This window comes from Capsicum annuum, chromosome 8, assembly GCF_002878395.1.
Source record: "Capsicum annuum cultivar UCD-10X-F1 chromosome 8, UCD10Xv1.1, whole genome shotgun sequence".
In the NCBI taxonomy this organism is placed as follows: domain Eukaryota; kingdom Viridiplantae; phylum Streptophyta; class Magnoliopsida; order Solanales; family Solanaceae; genus Capsicum; species Capsicum annuum.
The window spans coordinates 93,272,002-93,293,816 of NC_061118.1; positions in this window are offsets into that span (position 1 = coordinate 93,272,002).

Genomic DNA, 21,815 nt, shown 5'->3' on the forward strand with positions numbered 1-21,815 from the left:
TGATGCGGAGGTAATCCCGAACTCTAGTGTCATCGATGTGGGCTTATTGTCGACCCTGACTAGAATTTAACATTCTGAAATCATCAGCCTCTGCGACACAAAGGTTATAGCAAAGATCAGGGTCTGCATCGCGGAGCTATCGCAACCCTTACTGGATTTTGTCATTTGATGCTTATTCTTTACCAATTCATTCCATATTTTTTTAGTTTTTTTCTAGCTTCTTCATGTCCAGCATGTCACTCCAAATGGTTTCATCGTCTAAAATCTCTTTATTATTTCATTAAAGCATGTCCAATTGAAAAAAATTCATGCCTTGCATCATTAATCTTGTTCATTAGTTCAAGAATACATTTTAGGCTCAAATAAAATACAATTTACAAGTTTTAGCTCATAGAAAAAAGTATAAATATGGGTAAATATTGGCACTTGGTCATATAAATAAGCCTAAGATCACCACCCTGAAATTAGAATCATGATCATCCTTGAGCAATGCCAAGAAATCATTATAACACAATTAGGCTTCGGACTACAATCTATACAAGACACTTTTGTTGGGCATACACAGGATACACATTACTTATCAATTTTCACCTCAAACCTGTCATATATCATATGAAAACCCATAATTACAATTTCCAAACTCCCTAACCTCACAAGTGGCTCTAGCATACCAGCAAACTTATACGCATTATTTAATCAAGCGTTCCTATAGGTCACCCAACTATCCTCTAGTTGCAACCTCACAACAAGATGATTACCCAGGTCACTCATAATTTTTTCAATTTATAACAACCATGGGTACCCAAAGAAAAAATTTCACTCACTCTCGTAAGAAATTCACACATGATACCTGATGAACCATAGGCTTGAACTTAGTGTACTACTCCACTAATAGTCGAATGATAAGATTAAAGATCAAATAGGTCTTCATATGGTGTAATGTAATCTAAGGGATGTGTAGAAATTATTTTGGTAGAAATAGTTGGCGGTCTCCCTAAGCACTTTAATACATTACAAGAACATTACAAACACTCAATTAACAACCAATGTCTTACCTTATCTATCTTCTCCTTTTTTTGTTTTATCCCTATCTCATTATTCTAATTTGGATACACTATGGCAGGGAGTTAACTTTTACAACACATTATTCAAAAAAAATTCTTTTCTTAAGCATTCTTTATTCTTTTCATTACCTAACTCCCGACCATACTGTAACTCCACTCGTACACCAATAGCTATATTTTGGAGGCTTCTCTATCACTTTTTTCAACTTATTTTTTAACTTCTTACTTGACAAATATTCAAAGTTGAAGCATCTAGGAGCTAAGGATCAATTCAAGGTCAAATAAAGAAGTGGTATAAGTTACCTATGAGGCTGCCAAAGAAAATAAGCCATAGGCTCAACAGGGCTAATCAAGGATGATTGCAAGGGTAGGCAAAAAGAGGTCTTAAACCATTGCTATTAATAAAATGCCTAGATCATCTCCCAAATATAACACCCCTTATATCGCTTCATAAACACACTGGGAATGTTCTATACATCACTATGCATATGAAATAACAATAAAATCTCACTCACACTTGGTGCATGCTAGATTCAAGTAGGATATATAAGGGCTCTTGATCTTGTAATAGCACAAATTCAAAATTAAACCAATAGACCACGAGTCACAGAATTGAGTTTAGGTGTCTAAAAATAGCATTTCTCATTTAAATTTAACATGCTTTTCTCTTAACATAAGTATTTTTCTAGTCATGTAACCAATTGGCCCAACACAAAGTATCTCAGCCTAGAGTTCTAGTTGGGTTCCTCTAACTTATTTATTTCCTACGACCAATCCCTTAGGATGGTCCTCATTAATCAATCATAGATAAAGGTACCTAACTATGACGATTCATTAACATTGCCTATAAGGGAAAACATTTTCACCTCTAAGGAAAAAATTTTACTCCTAATTTTGAATTAAAAGTTACGAACTATGCAAAATAAAGAAGTCACTACTCACTATGAACTACCAATAGAACCTGTGAACTACTAATAGCAAATATCATAAATACTAACTATTAAAGACCTAATAGTTAGAATGTCAATCAGAGTCATATCACCACATTAACTATAACAAAAACAAAAAAAAATATCCATGAAAAATAAAAAGATAGAGAGAGATTAAAAGAATGAGAACCACACTACTATCCTTAGTTCTTGAATACATTATGAAGTAATGAGGTGGTGTAACACTCCCTAATTAGGCATCATTGATGTCATCATCATTATCTGGACCATATGCCTCAGCTCCCAAATTTGGGTCCACTGTTTCCTCCTTCTCTAACTTAATATTTGAATCTACAAGTTGTCGCCCCTCATCAATGGGCACGTATTCATCAATAGGCTAAAAAACTCTGGGCCTACTCATAGAAAATTATGGGTGTGGTGACCGAGAGGGTAGTCCATCTAAATATAACAAATCTCATCATTAGTCCTTAGAATAACCCCCACTCTCAGTTGGAGCATCTGCAGGCCATACATCCAGGAAGTAATTCTATCAGTCAGAGCCACATGCTTAGGGATAGTAAGAACAGGACCATGAGCCATATCTAGTCCTCTAGGATTGTCCACGTCTATCGGGTTCATGCCCACTAATAGCCTATAATATAACTCTTCCCCTTTAACCCCTTCTCTTCTAAAAAACCTGTTTAGCAAACCCCTAAATCCATATCGATGCCCCTAAGGATAATGTGTCTGCTTAATGAACGACAAGATTACAACACCCATATTAATATCAACTTTATCTCGTATCAAAGCATAAATAAGACATACCCTGTCACGGGTAACCTCTGTTATGTGTTTTCCTAGAATTAGGAAATGGCAAATAATCCTCATCTACATGTGTGGCTCACTATTTAAGTGAGCATATAGGAATTTTAAGTGAAGTCCATTATCGTTGTGGCGTGTCTATCTAGTTGTAGACCTATTTTTGCACAAAAGGTGGCTGATGTCTATATATGGTGGAGTAATGTTCATCTTTTTCAGAGGAACAATATCTGCCTCGGGGATACCTAGAATTTAATTCACAACATGGGCAGAGAAAGTGACTACCTATCTCGAGATTTTTACTTCAGAATCAGGATCCCTGGGGTCCCAATTGACATAAAATCCCAGATGAGGTGTAGGTTGAAATCTATGGGCTACTTGAATAGGAAGTTCATATGCAGCTGCTCCAGTCTTCTTACAATATTAGGGAAATCCCTAAGCAAACTTGCCTAGTTTATGAACTATTTTGGGGCATATTTTATCTCATTGTGTTTAGCATACCATTTCTTTTTGACTTCTTTGACCCATCTAATTCCATATTTTCATTCCTGACTATAGGGGATTACCGAAGCTTTGGGAACACGGCCAGTCTGCCTGTTTCTTTTCTTTAAGGTCTTAGATGGAATAATAATTTCTTTTTCTATTTTATTGGTGATGATTCGTAGTACCGGTCAATTAGAACAATGTAGTAAACAAATTAGAGAAGGCATTCTTTTTATCTAGCGAACGCTAAGGGTGGAATGATGTAACAACCACCCCACACGTAGTTGCTAGCATAGGTGCATAGATGTATGAACTAAGGTACTCATATTTCCCTTGTTCAACTTTAGAATCTCTTTTTTTATAGCACCTCAACAACCATAATAAACCACTTTGATGTTTCCCTACTTAGACTTCAAGCACACATTAACTTTAGTTCCACAAGATTCAGTAAACCACAACATAACCAAGTCAGTTTTTTAAGATACTTCATAAGAACCACAACAAGTTTAACAAAGGTGCTAAGGATTGCCTTGAGATTAGTGGTATTAGGTATAAACCCTAGACATACCCTCCTAAGTATATCCCTCCCATATATCTAGATTAAAATTCCATGTGATAGAATAGTATTTATATACATCTACCAAAAAACTAAGGAATAGTACAATGTTATACTCAAGGGTTTATCACGAGTACATGGTATATAGGATACGAACCGGATTACCAAAGCAACAACAATTCAATATACAAACCATATTACAACTTACATCATACACAATTTCCCCAAGGCCTACAGTATATAACAAAACATATCTACAGTACCGCACCATATTTCAACTTAAAATATGTCACATTAGATAAATCTAGTGGCACAACTGAGAAAATGCACTAAACACACGTTAGAATCCATTTATGCATCATAGTTCATGAGTTGGTGCTCACACCATTGTTACAGTTCAAGACCATCAAACTGATTTAAGTTAGCTCACTAAGAACTTTAAGAAATAACTCAACTAATTCTAAGGGAAATTTCCTAACTTACACTACACAATCACTAATGAATTTACATCTCGAGTACATACCTGTAGAAAAAATTTAAAGAGGAAAAAAAGTGACGCTTGGCGCAACATGCGATGAGAAATGAAAGAATTAGGGAGAAATTGAAGAGTTGGAGGGGTGGCATATTAGGTTTAGTAGTAGGGAATGGGATTTAGGAATTTGGTGTTCTTAAAAGGGAATTTTCGAGTTTAAAGAGCTAGGTAGGGCTAAAACCTGACCTTTTAAAATTCAATTGCTGAAAAAATCCTCTCCACATTGTAGAGGTTGGTATCCACGATAGGCTCTGATATGCGGGCGTATCGCAAAGAACTAATGCAATTAGACTCCATGATATTTCCCTTTAGTGCGACACAGACCATATAGCAGAGGATGGGGTCCGTGACATAGGACTATCGTGGATGGACAATAGAATTTTGCACTTGGGGGAATTTTGTCCCCTTTTTTTTGCCATTCTTTTTCATCAACTTAATGCATCTTTGACATACCAGATAGACTCACTGGAACAAAAAATTTACTCACTTACAAAAAATTTACTCACTTCATGTTCTTCCCTACGCCATGAAGTTTCACATTCCTGCATTCTCAACAAAAACACAAAAATACGTAAGGAAAAAATTGGTTACCTCTCACCTAGAACCTTAGTTTTTGTCATGGATCAACACATCTTTTTGTATTTTAGATTTATTTTCTTCTACTTTTTAAAATCAAACAGAAAATAACTATATTATTATATTACATTCCTGGGTTACCTCCCATGCAGTGCCTTATTTAATATCATGGATCGACCCTGCTCATCTTCATTCATCTTTAAATATGATGAAAGTCTTGTACTAATCTACATGATCTACCCAATAATGCTTAACTCTCTGACCATTTACAATGAATTTTTCACTTTTTTCCTTATCCCAGAGTTGAATAGCCCCATGTGGGGTCATTATCTCCACTTTAAATGGTCCCAACCACTTAGACCTCAGCTTGCCTGGAAACAGCTTCAACCTTGAATTGAACAACAACACTAGATATCAAGGCTCAAAAACTCTAGTAATAATTGGCTTATCATGGCATCTCCTTATTTTCTCTTTGTACAACTTTGCGTTGTCATAGGCATGTAACAAAAACTCATCAAGTTTAGTCAATTGTAATAGTCTCTTCTCTCTTGATAGCTTTAGATCAATATTCAGATTTTTCACAGCCCAATAAGCCTAATGCTCAAGCTCTACGGGCAAGTGACACTCTTTCCCATACACCATGCGATAAGGAGAGATCCCAATGGGTGTTTTATAGGTTGTCTTATACACGCATAGTGCGTCATCTATCTTAATTGACCAATCCTTATACTGACCATTACCATATTCTGCAAAATTAGCTTGATCTCTCTATTAGATACTTCTACTTCACCACTTGTCTGCGAATGGTATGCAGTGGCCACCTTATGTTAGACTCCATACTTCTCCAACAAATTCTTGAACCAATAATGCACAAAATGTGTTCCTCCATCACTAATAATTGCTCTGGGTGTGCCAAAATGAGAAAATATATTTTTCTTCACAAATTTCATCACCGCCCTAGTATCATTAGCTGGAAGTGCTATAGCCTCTACCCATTTGGACACATAATCCACGGTCACTAGAATACATAGATTACCATTTTATGGTAGAAATGGGCCTTTAAAATTGATCCCCCATGCAACAAAACCCGCAACTTCAAGAATATTATTTAGGGGTATTTCATGTCAGCTTGAGATTATGCCCAATATTTGGCATTGATCACATTTCCTGACATAAGCTATAGCATCTCCGAACAATGTAGGCAAAAAGAAACAAGATTGTAATAGATTTCATACTATTCATTCACCTTCATGATGACCTCCATAAAGTGATGAATGATAACTTTCCAACGCCTATTTAGATTCAGCCTCTAAAATATATAGTCTCACAATTTTATCAGCACATTGTTTGAACAGATATGGCTCATCCCATATATATGAGCGTTTTGTTGATTCATAGCATCGAATGATAAATGCCATTAACTAGCTAATTTACTATATCGGCATACCAACGAATCTCTACTACTTCTAGTGCCATCAATTGCTCATCTAAAAACTCTTCACAAATACTTATTGTATCATTTATAACATGAGCATGACTCTTAAGCCTCGATAAGTGGGTAGCTACTTGATTTTCAACTCCCTTTAGGTCATGAACTTCCAAATTGAATTCTTGGTGCAAAGAATCCACCTAATTAACCTTGGCTTCACATCTTTCTCGTTGAACAAATATTGGATAGTGAAATGATCCATATAAAAGATTACCTTCATGCCTACTAGGTATGCTCTGAACATATCACAAGCATAGATGAGTGCCAAAATCTCTTTATTCATTACTATATAATTTGCCTGGGCTGCATTTAAGTGTTCACTTACATAGTAGATAGAATATAATACCTTATCTTTGTACTACCCTAATGCGAACTTCCCACTCATGTGCAAAAGTTTCACCATATTCTTTTACATTTCAAACCTACCACCCGCATCTGGCTTATGAATGTAATTAGTATTACAGTTCATAAGTGGGATTGCCAATTTGCAAATAGGTCTAGCTTCTGCTCAAGCAGGTGCTGCTCGAACCACCAGAGCTGAAGCTACTAGTGCTAGACCAATTGGAGCATTAGGATTAGAATCCCTCTGATCTCCCATTTGAACTTACTGAATTGGGTAATGAAGTAATGCTTCTCTTCGCCTTTGAAGAAATACCTATTCTTGTTTTGAATAAAGCTTTACCAATTCTTTTTCTCTTGCCAATCCCGTACCTCACTTTTCTTACAAAATTAATTCACTAAGATGAAGTTGTTAATATATTATCAGAATCTAAAAATTTAAAAAATTACTAATTATTTGAGTCCCCAACAATGATGCCAAAAACTTATTATGGTCTATCGCACATATAAATGCACGTGAACGTATAAGTAATACATTGACTCAATGAATCAGATATTGTACCCACGAGGATTAGTTGATTAGTAATTGATCAACTTTAGTTTTTATAATAATATGCTCATGTGTTTCTGAGTATCAAAATAATTATGATAATTTAATAATTAATCTAACAAATAAATAAATAATAAAGTATGTCAATAGTAATGTAAGAGAGGTTGTAAATAATACGAGTGAGAATTCCATGGTTAAGACACTATTCACATGTATGTAAATATCTATCCTTATCTTGGTTATGTTGGTTATCATATTTTTGATTCACAGGGTTTAGATTACGATCATGGTCTCTCGAGCCTCTAATCTTCTACCTAAAAGGACACCTCAACTACATCATTGAGTGGGGATGCAATCATCCATTTAGATGTATTAATTTATCTTCTTGAAAATGAACCAAACAAGGTTTCTAGGTATATATCTATCCTAGCAGCTAATTCAAATGCTTAATTCCACAGAAGAATAGAAACTTGCACCTTAAACTCTTCTATCTATCCTAATGATCCTCCTTTCAGATTCACAAAAGTATTATAGATGTATTTTAATGGTGGACATTCATAAAAATAGTAAATACTAGAGAATAATAACAACCCATGCGATAACCATTGTCAACCACTCTAAGAATATCAACGTACAATCATATGTTCGGCTTCAACCCCATAAAAAGGTTTTTTATCCACGCATGTTGGAAATCAAAATCAGTGAAATATAATTTATCATACCAAAATTAATATTGAAAGATAAAAGTTTAAAGAACCCTTAGAGAAGTATCAAAATTGCTTTTTCCTCTACTATACATGTGCCAAGGTATCTCAAAATTGAGTTCAAGTGTTCCTTTTATAGTGTGAAATATTTGTCCAAAATGTCCTCATCACCAGATCATGGAGACTAATACGGAAGCCAACATCCCTAATGTGGGCTTATCGCAGGCAGCTACTGGGTTTGACTTTGCTAAATAACTCAGTCTCCATGAAGTAAAGGTAATCGTGAACACTAGGGTTTGTTATGTGGACTTATCATAGAGCCTTACTGGATTTGACATCCTGAAATTATCAGCCTCCATGGTTTAAAGGTAATAACGGAGATTAGGGTCTTCTTGCAGATCTATTACAGACCCTCACTAGATTTTGTCATTTGATGCTTATTCTTCACCAATTCATTCCATACTTTTAGAGTTTTTTTCTAGCTTCTTCATGTCCAGCATGTCACTCCAAATGCTTCCATTGTGCAAAATCTCTTTATTATTGCATAAAAGCATGTCCAATTTCACTGGAATAACTCCCTATAACACTAATCATGTCAATTATCTTAAGAATATATTTTAGACTCAAACACAATACAATATAAAAGTTTTATCTCATAGAACAAGTATAAATATGGGTAAGTATTGGCACTTGGATGTATAAATATGGCCAATATTATTTTTTCAATATGGGCTAAGTTTAGTGATCACTAATATAAGGTTCTATTCTAATGGAAAGGGTAGAACAACTTGCCTCAACGTGGGTAAGATGTTGGAATCTAGATATTTCATATGGTTTATGTCAGTATTAAAAATCTCCCACCTATAAAACAAAAGAAAAGATATTAGAAACTAATTCTAATGACTCACTAAGCTTATCTAATTATGTTTTATTATTCATGTTTTGTGATATTTTAGTTTTCAATTTTAATCATGATCAATGTGAGTACTTTTACACTTAGCATGAATAATTTGAAAGTATGTTAAGATTTAGTTGTACTTATTTCTTTTACCCCCACATAATCAGTACATTCCAGAAGTGCTAACCACAAATATGTGCGTGTGGCTATATTATTTCATAATATAGGTACAAGTTGTAGTCCACACTTCATAATCAAATAGTTCACAGCTTTCGTCCAATAGGTGATGAGTTCTTTTAGTTTGAGGAGTCGAGTCAACTATATTTTAAGCATCATTTTATTCAATCATTTTAGTTAAGGATAGCTTAGGTCATGTCCCGGCTACCTATAGTCAATATTAGTAGAGGCTTCATAGACACTTAGTTTGAATTGATGCATTTAATTTTAGACTTGTTTTGTATGTTTCAATGTTGTAGATGTTTCAACAAGTTTTGAAATGAACAAGTTCTAGCAATGAATTCTTTATTGTTTATTATTTCCAATTTAATGTATTTTATTTAGTTTCTTATGAATTATGCCAATATCATGGGTTAGCTTAGGATAACTTATGGTTCTTAGTATCGTGCGACATATATTGGGTAGTATTAGGGATTTAAAAACTTAGTATTAGAGCACAAAGTTTAAGTTTCCTAGGGTGTCTTTGAAGCCATGTCTAGTAAAGTCTTGTAGAATGGTATGGGGATGTGTGTACTATTCTTCAAGAGCCTATTGGGCATTTATCAAATAATTACCTTCATCATGCTCTAGATCATAGGGTAAGGTTGTTCTCCCAGATATGTCTATTGATTCGTCTCTTACTCAATAATTCTCCATCTATAACTTATTCTTGTGATAATGTGAGTAGTAAATTTCAACTCCTCATGAGATGATGCTCTCAAATTTACTATCATTAATTTTAAAAATTACACAGTCCTTGAGAGGATCCTTCTGGTGTGTTTAAATTCTTTTAATTCAAAAGCTTATGCCCTCATCCATACGAGTTATGCAGTTCAGACAAAATAGACTATATAATCAGATTTGTCTTTAGCCCTTCAATACAGATAGCACTATTAAAGGAGAGAGCATATGCCTAGAGTATTGAATATAGTTTTTATTAAGGGATAGTGTAACTTAGGGTTTTAATATTCATAAGTATTAGAAGATGCTAAGAGTTAGAAGTATGTATTTAGAAGTGTAGTAACAAGCAAAGGTGGGGTTAGCATTTGGTTAACGGTAAATTGACAGACCTATGTCTACTAATAAGTAGGATTGAGGTGATATGCCCTTATGTGTTAACTAAGGGGTAGTGAATATGGTGTAGGTTTCATAGTGAAAGGTAGAGAAGGAGTTATTAGTTAAGGTGAATTATGGTATGCTTAAAGTAGGAATAGATTTCTTGATTGTATTGCATCTTGTTAGAAAAGTATAGGTGATTAACAAAAGTATTATGTTGTTAAAGGGATGTTAATGTAGGTTCTCATTGTCGTTGTGAAAGAGAAGTTGGTTGATACTTATAGGTCCAAGAGTATATTTATATATATGGATGGATAAGTAGTAGTGATGAGTGAAAGAAGGATATGCTAATGGATTATAGTAAGATAGATCATAAGATTATGATCAAATATTATTAATATGAGATTCTAGTGGACTAATGTTTCATGATGGTTTGCCAAGAAATAATGGTGTGTGAGGTTGTAGTTAATCATGTCTCGTACTGGAATCTAAGTTTTAACAGTGAATGACCATCAAGGTGGAAATAAGGATCACTTGGGATAGTAACGTTAGTTATGCAAAAAGTGAGCTAGCAGGCTTGGAATGATTTATTCAAGAATTTAAGTTCATTCATTTGTAATTAAACATAATGTTTTAGGTTTGATGTAGAGTTGTATCCAAGGTGATATGGGGTTGTATTATTTTCTATGTTTTTAAAGTGATGTATGTGGTTAGACAGTACCATTGAGTTGCTAAGTGTGAATAAGGCAAGATATATCGTTTATGGTGTTCTTAATAGCTAAGTTATGGATTATAGGTTGTCGATGTTGGCTATTTTAATTGTAATAGTAGCTCTCATGTTTTAGAGGTAATGAACAAAAAAAGGCAGATTATGTGTTTAGTGAGTCAGTGTGTTTGTCGAGAAAAGTTTAAGTATATGATTATGATTGATGAAGCTAGAGAAAGTTAAGTGTGGTATATATAAAAAGATTTTCCAAGAGTGAAGTTAGTATAGTTTATCTAGGTGAGTAAGCATTAATGTGTAAACTGTTAGATCAAAGAAATTATGGATCAATCTTAAGGATAAGGAATAGGCCCATTGACTTAGAACGTCGAATTTGACCTAAGGGAGAGATGATAGGGTGAAAAATCAAATTAAGGTTTGAGAATGAGATTGTGATTCATGTCAATAAGAGTTGTGATAAGATAGTGAAACATTCTTGATCTAGTGTTTTCCTTGGATTTTAGTCATCATCGCACTATATTCATGTCTTATGTGATAGAGTCGTTCCTATGACAAATGTTAAAATACTTCATGTATAATCGGGTTTATTCTCAACTCCTAATAAAGAATTAATAGCTTCACTTTGTGATCCGGGCCATCCCCCATGAATCTATGAACTCCATTCTTATATTGAGTAGCCTATGAGAAATATGAACTCATCTTTCAGAGTATGCTCAGTTCTTAGAACTCATGGTATACACTTAATGACCAGTGAATTTTGCATTATGTCATGTATGTACTCAATTTTGATCTCTTAACTTAATCCATGCCTTTCATACTCCATTCCTTAAGCCTTAGGTAAGTGTCAAAGTTCTATGTAGTATTGTTTTATGCTTCATGTCCTCATGTTCTAGCCATTTAGTGACTTTTTCTTATGTTATAATAGTATTGATGAAAATGGATAAACAATAGTTTAGATGAAGAGAGTAGATGTTCCTTATTAGGGAAGATTTTTATATTCGTGTTTTATCTAAGGATATAAGTATTAAGAAGGATTGAGGCAAATCTTTGGTATATGTCATAGTTAGTTGAGAATGATTAGTGTTACTTCTTGGGGATAGTGCATAAAGTCGTTATTGATACTAGTATTAAAGAATATGGGAAAATTCCTAGTTGGGTTGGTTGGCTAGAAGTTCATATGGGATTACAATGACAGTCTTGAATGTCATCTTTGTATATAATTGGATGAATGCAGTATGCGCTAGTGAATTCATAGTAAGATCTTAGAGTTAGTCATTGAAGTGGTACGGCATGCTATGATTAGTATGAGATATCTAAAAAGACATATAATATTGAATACCATGGTTTAGACTAGTATTGTGGTATTATGTGTTGTACCTTTTGATTTCTAGTTAGACTTTAACATAGTGATAGTATGTAGTTCAACTCAGACCTTGGTTGGAGTAGTCATATATACCTATATGAGAATTATAAGTGCATCAAATGAAGCATATTATTTAAAAGGATAAGTATTTTTGAGAGAGTATATAAGAAGTGTGGTTAAACTCTAAAGTTAATAGATGCATAGCCGAAGACATAGTTATTCTATTCTAGCTTCTGTTCTATATGACTATATCTCATGTTATAGAGGTGTATCCATGTTACAATTGCTTACTTGAATTCCATACCCTGATCATGTACAAAATTCTTTCCCTCAGTTTTTATTAGAATTCATCATAATGAGAGTTTGAGGAAAATCATATTTTATTCTCAGTAACTCTTAGAGATTGTCGTATCAATTATCACTTTGTAGTTCTATATGATGATCGATTCATGAATTTTTCTATTGATTTCTAATCTCAAAGCTTGAATTAGCTCCTTATAGATTATCAATTCAGCATGGAAATCAATTTCATGATTGAAGTTTTATACTTTCAGCTCAGTTATATCATTCATTAGCAGATATGTCATGCCTACTTTATTTGATACGATTCCTATGTATGTGCTCATGTTCCATTTGTATCAACTGAGTTACTACCCTGTCAACGGGTGATTCCATTATGATACTTGATAAAGTTTAGATATACAGTTTCAAGATACCAACTACATTCTTTCCGTGAAGATATCAGTATTCATTTGACGATGAATGATCCCAAGGGCTAGATATTACAGTGCCCCATAAGCTCCTAGATAATTTTCCAACTATTCTTCATATGTTTAAAGACTCCAAAGAAATTATTTCAAACCATAGGTAAGTTTCATGACCTTTCACCATGTGGGTAAAGTGTTTTCGACGCGGTATAATCATAGGAAGCACTTAGAGTAAAGTTAAGTTAAAATCATTTGTATCAATTGAGTTTTAATATTGGATTCTACAAGGGTCAACTTTAAAAGAGTGTAACTCCTATAATATAAAGAGTTAGGTGTCCTACTATATATAAAATAAAAAATCTTCAAGTCTTCTTTCCAACACATCTAATTTCACATAATTCGATATCATAGTAGAAAGTTATGTTCATTTTACTTTAGAGTGTTTGTCTGTTAGAACGAGACGACTAAGTTGACGAGTTGTCAACTAGGTGATGACTAATTTGACAAGCCGTAAACTAAAGTCATCAACCTTAATTAGTAAATGTCAAAATCCATCTAGATGTTGACGATTAGGTTGACGAATTGTAACCAAACTGACTAGTTGTCAACTTATCTGTCAACTGCAAATTCCTACTACTTTTTTTAAGTTTCCTTTGGGATAATTTGGTCTTCTACTCACATCAAAATTATTTTCCACAGCTTAAATTAGCCAATAAGCATTATTTGGCCATTTTTAGTCTGACTTTAACGCTCATTCTCCTCTCCACTCTCAAGAGAAAAAAGTTAGAGTTTCTTCCTAAAGTTAAACTTTCAAAGATCAAATTTCAAGGTTTCCTTTACGAAATCAAGAAAATTAGGTATGTAGGGTTTTAACAAGGATACCCTTCTTTCCTTGTGCCCAAAAGTTCACTTTTTAATTGATTTTGAAGAAATTGACTTACTAGGGTTTATACCCACTTTCCTTATGCTTTGAGAATTTCATACTTCCACATTAAATTAACATTGTTTTGCATATGATTTCATGTTTAATTATGTTTTAATCCCTAAAAGTGATATTAAGCATTGAGTTTGATATTTTGATAGGAAGTTTCTCTAATATGATGACTGATTTCATGTTTAAGCATAACTTACTTCGTTTACAAGAAGTTCAAGCTTATAAGTCCAATTTACGAGTTTTACTACATAATTAAAGTTCAGTTATGATCTTATGATCTCAGATAACATATAAAATCCACAGGTTTCCTTATCAATATGATTTAAGGAAAATAAGCATAATTGGTTTTCAATTCATAAACCCTTATGCTATTTTAAGGTGGATTTCATAAGTATGAGTATATAAGTATATGCTTTGGGAGTAGAATTTAGCACCGAAAGGGGAATTCTGGTTAAGCGTATCTTATTCTCTAACAATAATGTGCCATCATAGGTTTAAGGGCCTCAGCGATGGATAGGGTAGAACATCTCTCCTTAACATTGGTAAGGCGTTGGAATCCATGATAGCTTACATGGTTAATGTCGGTTATAAGAATCTCCCACAAAGGAAACAAAAGCAAAGATTTTAGAAACTAAGTGTAATGACTCACTAAACTTAATAGATTATTCTTTATTATTTATGGTTTGTGATATTTCAGCTTTTAATTTTAATAATGATCAAGGTGAGTCCTTTTACACTAAGCATGCATAATTTGAAAGTATGTTCAACATAAATTTTACTTGTTGCATTCACCTCCATATGCTCAGTACATTCCAGAAGTACTAACCATATATACGTTTGTGTGGCTACATTGTTTCATAAGATAGGTACCAGCTATAGCCCACACATCATTATCAGAATGTTCGCAGCTACTAGCCAGCAGGTGATGAGTCCTTTTGATTCGAGGACTTGAGTCAACTATAGTTTCTGTATCATTTTATTTTTTCGTATTGATTAGGGCGAGTTCGGGGTCATGTCCCGAATACCTATAGTTATTATTAGTAGAGGATTCATAGAGAGTTAGTTAGAGTTGATGTATTTAATTTTAGATTTGTTTTGTATATTTCAGTGTTGTAAATATTTCAAAAATTTTCGTAATGAATAAGTTCTGCCAATGACATATCTATTTCTTATTATTGTCACGACCTGAGCTACCCCATAGTCGTAACATGGTGCCTAGAGTCACACGTGACCCCAAGCTAACTTATGGTCTGGTACCTGTTGTTGATCACTGAAGAAAAATAGATAAGTAACAGGTGGAAGCTAAACTAAAAATATAAATAACAAATATTACTGAAGGAAACATTTAATACATCTGAAATATCTGATAAATCCCGAAGACAAATTTGACTATCTAAAAGCCTCTAACATAGGAATTTGAAGGGACAAACTCCCAACTCCAATAGACTGAAATAGTATAAATTTCTAAAAATAACAACTAATAAGTAGTCCTCAATGGATGAGCACTCACTATGACTGCTAGAGAATGGAACATGAACTGTCTAAGCATGATCAGGGATCTGAGCGACCGAACCTATATTATGAGACAATACAGCACAAAGAGTATACGATTATTACTTTAAATATATTGAGTATGCAGGATGGGAAGGCTATCTAATATAACTCAGCATGAATGCATGAACATATAAATAAATTCAAGACCATTTATATGCATGTACTGAATGAACTGAATAACTGACTAGTTGAATACAAAGTCATGCATAACTAACTGAAATCATAATCTAAATATGAACTGAATTTGAAACTAAATTGGAGAAAGTAGGATCTAACAACAACCGACATACCCTAATTTGAGCTAAATTCGAGTTTAACTAGTAACTTTAGTTGGATGGGTATTAGTAACTTACCAAGGGTACCAACACTGACCGGCATGGATCCACTAATCTGATGTCCCAAAGGATTAGGGTGCCATGCCTCAACTGAAGGGGACCTCTCATTACCAAAGGGGGCGATGTAGTTCTGGAACTCAGGGACTGCGACTAATGGTCTCATGCCTAACTAATGAGGGATCTGTCATTCCTATATTTACTCGGTTCTAGGTATTACTCCCAACTGAATGACACAGGTATTGATATTTATTTAACATGATATGGTGCTGATAAATGCTCATCATGATAAAGTTCTAAATTTTAATGATGCAAGCATAAGCTGAATGACTTGTAACTTGAAAACTATAACATGCATGATTACCTAGGTTTTGGGTGTTGATAACTCGCCAAGATAGACTAATGCAATTGATCATTATGATGATAACGTAATTATGATATGGAAAAAATTTAATAATACTCAACATGGCATCAAGTGAACATGGTAAGGGTAACTGAGGTTATCAAACATATGGAAACACAATTTACACAGGGAAACATATTCTCATGCTTCGTATTCAAGAAATTAAGAGAGAGCTAAGTACTTTATGTTTTACTTGGAATTCCATAAAAGGAAAAGGGTTATAATTGTAAAAATAAGAAATTCTTGGGATTCAAAGGGTGGAAGGGACCTATTGATGAAATTCCACATATCTGTGAATGGAATCCTTGGAGAGATTATTAGATTTGATCTTGCCATTAAGAAACCCTAGTTTGTTTGAGGAAGATGGGAAAATCGCCTCTTTTGATCTCTCTTGGGTTAAATTACACTTAATCATGGAACTCGGGGTTTCGGTCTTTTTATAGCCCCTTTTGGAAGCCTAAACAACATGGATTAGGCATTGAAAGGAGTCAAAAAAAAACTTAAAAAGTCCCAGAAAAAATGTGCAGAAAGACCCATCCAGTCGTTATGAATCACCTCAAGACTTGTACGATAGGTCATAAGTCATGATTTGAATCATAAATTGGAACCCTGAGGTATAGGTCCTTTTTTTTTATCTAACTACAATTTCCCTCTACCATTAGGTAAATTCGTAGTTTGAAGCTTGAGTCTTCTGCCATTCACTGGTCTGGCTATGAGTCTACATTACGACTCGTATCGAATGACTCTGAATCGTATGCTGGAGTGGTAACCAAAGGACTGGGTTCTTGGTGGGACAGTGTTTTGACCACAAATCCCTCCTTACGACTCATAGTCTCTGATTATGGGTCATAAGGTCGAATTGAAGACACTGAGTTCATAACTTAGGTTATCAACTGGTGTGACTATGACTCACTTGTGATGATTCATCATGTGTGGTAATGACTCGTTACCTGAGTCGTTGTCATGGCAGTTTGTCAGGCCCTTAGGGAAAATTTTCCACAACTTTTTTCTATGACCTTGGAACAAGACGAGACTTGAAATATTGGAAATCCAATTTAGTGGCCTATCTCTTAAGGGGCCTAGAGTTTGAAAATATGGGGTCTTACTATATCTCACCCTTGGGATCATTCATCCTTGAATGAAACTGCCTAAGCTTGAATACGAGGAAGACTGAGATCATGCACTAAATACTTATGAACTAAATTATGACTGAATCTTTAAATCTGAGTCATGATGCATGGACTAAACTAAATTCATTAATGCACGTTTTGATAAGAGAATGGTTGGATAGGTGAGATAGTAAATGAGAGAATTTAATTAATTATGGAAACCATTAACTCAAGATAAATTTGGATTCAATGAGAAAAGATTGCGGTTCTTGGATCACATATCAACTTCTACTTCCCAAGTTTCTCCTTCAACGAACTAATTTCTCTATATTTTTACTAGGGAGACTTCTTTATTCCTCAACCTATGAATCTGACGATCAAGGATTTCGACTAGGACTTTTTCATAGGAGAGGTTATCTTTCATACCCACACTCTCTAGAGGACGATTGAAGTCGGATCACCAATTCATTTCTTTAGCAAAGAAACATGATACACTAGGTGTAATGATGCTCACTCTGTAGGCAACTCTAACTCATAGGGTACCTTCCCAAATAGTCTCAAAATCCTATATAGTACAACATAGCGAGGATTGAGCTTCCCCTTCTTACCAAATCTCTTCACCTCTTTCATGCACAAAATTTGCAGATACATATAATCAGCAACATCAAATTCAAGATCCCTCCTTTTAACATCTACATAGGATTTTTGACGGGTTTGGGTTGTTTTTAGCCTTTCTCGAATTAACTGAACTTTATCCATCCACTCATAAAATGAATCTATCCCTATCAAAGTTGCTTCTATAACCTCAAACCAACCAATAGAAGACCTATATCTTCTACCCTAAAGAGCCTCAAATAGAGGCATCTGACTATTGGAGTGATAGTTGTTACTGTAGGCAAACTCAATCAAAGGTAAGTGGCCATCCCAACTACCCTTAAAATCAATAACACAAGCTCTCAACATGTCCTCTAAGGTATAATGGTCCTCTCTGCCTGACCATCTGTTCGTGGGTGAAAAGTTGTATAGAGATAAACTTTGGTACCAAGACCTTTTCGAAAAGCCTTCCAAAAATAAGAGGTAAACTAAGTACCTCTATTTGAAATGATGGTTAACAAGACTCCATGCAATTTACCAACTCTTTGAGATAAAGTCAAGCATAATCCTCAGTAGAATAAGAAGTGTGGACTGGCAAGAGATAGAATGTCTTGGTCATTCTATCCATAATGACCCAAATCTAATCATGCAGACGACGAGTACAAGCCAACCCTATAATATAATCCATATTTACCACTTCCTATTTCAAAGTAGGGATGCTGAAATCCTGAATCATACCACTTGCTCTCTGGTGCTTAGCCTTGACCTGCTAACAATTTAGACACTTCACCACAAATTCAATAATATCGTTCTTCATACCATTCCACCAATAGACTTCCCACAAATCGTGGTGTATCTTAGGGGATCCAGGGTGAATAGAATATTGTATGCCATATGCCTCTACTAATATTCATTGCCTATATTCGAAACACATAACCTACCTAGAAATAGAGTATACTATCTCCCCTTTGGAGAAAACCTCAACCTTTTGATCCTGAACTGCCTTTTTTAACTTAACCATAATAGAATCTCTATTTTGCTTTTCTTTTACCTGGAGAACCGAGGAAGAATCCAAACTATTCTGAACCAAAACACTACATTTGACTGAATCAACCAACCAAACTCCCAAACTAGAAAGCTTATGAACCTCACAAACTCTTAAGACCCAAACTATGTTGGCCGTGACGGGTATCTCATGTTCCACGTGGCCGGAGATCATCCCTGCACCTAACCAAACGAAAAACAAAATTCCTTAAGGTCGTAAAAATTCCTATCATATAACAAGATAGCATGCAACAAGCTTAAGGAAATTCAAAACATGTCTATAACCAATGACCAAAGTCTTGGTTGGGACATATCCCTGACTCGGATAGATGACAATGAGAATGAAAATGAAAATGTCAAGTATAATGAAAGTAACTATCAAATCAAATCTAAGAAAGAGAGTTAGTGAAATGCCTAAGCCTTCCAAGGAATGGAAGCTCAACATATTACCACAACACAACAAACTAATGAAATGAGTCAACTGGCTTAACTCAACGTAGAAAAAGTAAAAGTAGCTCTAGTGCCTGTATCGCGTGGGGATACAACGTCTAAAGATGGTTAGTGGGGTGAACACTAGCATATAACTCACGGATAAGGAAAAGATAATGTCATGATCAATAGTTTAAAATAATTCAAAACAAATGCATATAATCAAATACATAAACACATATATATAACATATTGGGAAAGGGACTAAGGATTATCATGCTCTTTAAAACTTTAGCCTAGATTGTGTAGCTCAATCGTCAAAACATAAAAAGGCACCCACGGGATATATGATCCCAACTCTCCCCCAGCTGAAAGAGCCCCAGTGCATGTTGCCGCACGAACCATAGGGTATACATATGCACTATAGAGGACTTGAACCTCTCAGCATATCAAGGTGACATAAGCACTAAATCATGTAATGAGATGTGGGGGCATCAAACCTCCCAATCAAATGATATTAATAAGGTAGACTCGAACCACTCGATCATACCCCATGCATCCACAGGTTTGAAACCACATTTAAAGCATCAATAATCATATGTAGACCATGGAAAATAATTGTTCAACAACAAGCATTCAAAACCCTCAATTCTTGTTTTGAAAACAACATTAATATCTCATGAACAATACTTCAAACCATATGTTTTTAACAAAGTAACAATAAGGGAAGAGTAACATGCCTGAAATACCAAGTTTCATGGAAAGAATTCAACACTTGGGCCCTTGGATGCCCTATTTCTTGGAAACCCTAAGTATGGCTGCTTGAGAGAATTTGAGAGTGTTGTAGAAGTTTTTGAGTAAGTTAAGGATGAAATATTGGCCCCTTAAGTTCTTTATGGGTGGGGGGGTTTTAATTAGGAATGGAGGGAATTATCCAAAGTGCCCTCAAATTAAAAGATGAAATTTAGTCATCCAGGACTATGGGTCACCACACGATTCGAATTGACTCATTACCAATCGTCACCTTGAGTCATAACCCGTACAGTTTCCAGGACATCCACACATAGATGACCCCACGATTCTGCTTGTACCACTCTTAATAGGAACCTATGACACATAGGGTCCAGTTGTAGTCATCACAGAACCCAATCGGGAAAACATTGGATATCTTAGTATTTTCACCTAACGACTCATAACAATTCCTTGTAACTCTTAGTGAGCTACTCGTACTTAGAGAAAAACTTTCCGACTTAGTTTCTGATTTGGTTATGATTGGGTCCCTAGCCGTCAAGACATCCTACAACTTATAGGGGTAAGTCGTAGTCAAGATAGGGAGGATAAAACTTTAGAAAATTTTCAAGGACCAAAAACTCAGGGTGTTTCATACTTCCCTCCCCCCTCCCCTCTTAGGATCACTCCTCCTTGAATGATAGGACAAGGCATTTATTAGCACAATTTGATTTCAAACACAACCACACTTACCTTTAACAAAGACAAAAAACAAAGATGCCAAGGATTATAAAATTTCCTTTAACAAAGTCAGAAAACAAGAATGTTAAGTAATATTTATACCTCACACACGATTATCCAAAATGGGGAACAAGAACAGATATTTTGACTTCATGTCCTCCTCAGCTTCCCAAGTGACTTCTTCAACCTTTTGCTTCCTCCAAAGAACCTTCACCGATGTTGCATCCTTGGTACGTAATTGATGGACTTTTCCAATCAAAAATATCAATCGGGACTTCTTCATAAGACAAGGAATCTTAAATACCCATCTCCTCCAAAGGAACAACCCTCAAAGGATCACCATGCACTTTCCTAATATCGAAACATGAAAAACTGAATGAATGAAGCTAAAACTAGAAGGAAAATCCAATTCATATGCAATATTAATAACCCTGTTTAAAACCAAATACGGACCAACATAACGAGGACTGAGCTTTCCTTTCTTGCCAAACCAAATCACACTCTTTATGGGAGACACCTTTAGGAAATCAAATCGTTAACACCAAAATCCAAATCCTTTCTCCTCATATCTGTGTAGGACTTTTGGCGACTTTGGTAGCCTTAAGTCTATTCCAAATCACCTTCACCATCTCCATGTCTTGGTGTACCAAATCTTGGCAAAATATCTTATTTTTACCAACCTCAAACCACCCAATAGGATACCTATACCTTTTACCGTATAAGGCCTCAAATAGAGCCATACTAATCCTAGAGTGATAATTGTTATTGTAAGCAAATCCTATGAAAGGATAGTGATCAACCCAATTACTACCATAACCAAACACGCAAGACTGAAGCATATCTTCCAAGACTTGAATTGACCTTTCCTCTTAACTATCCATCTGCGGGTGGAAAGTGGTACTAAGGGTAAACTTAGTCTCCAAACCTCACTGGAATGACCT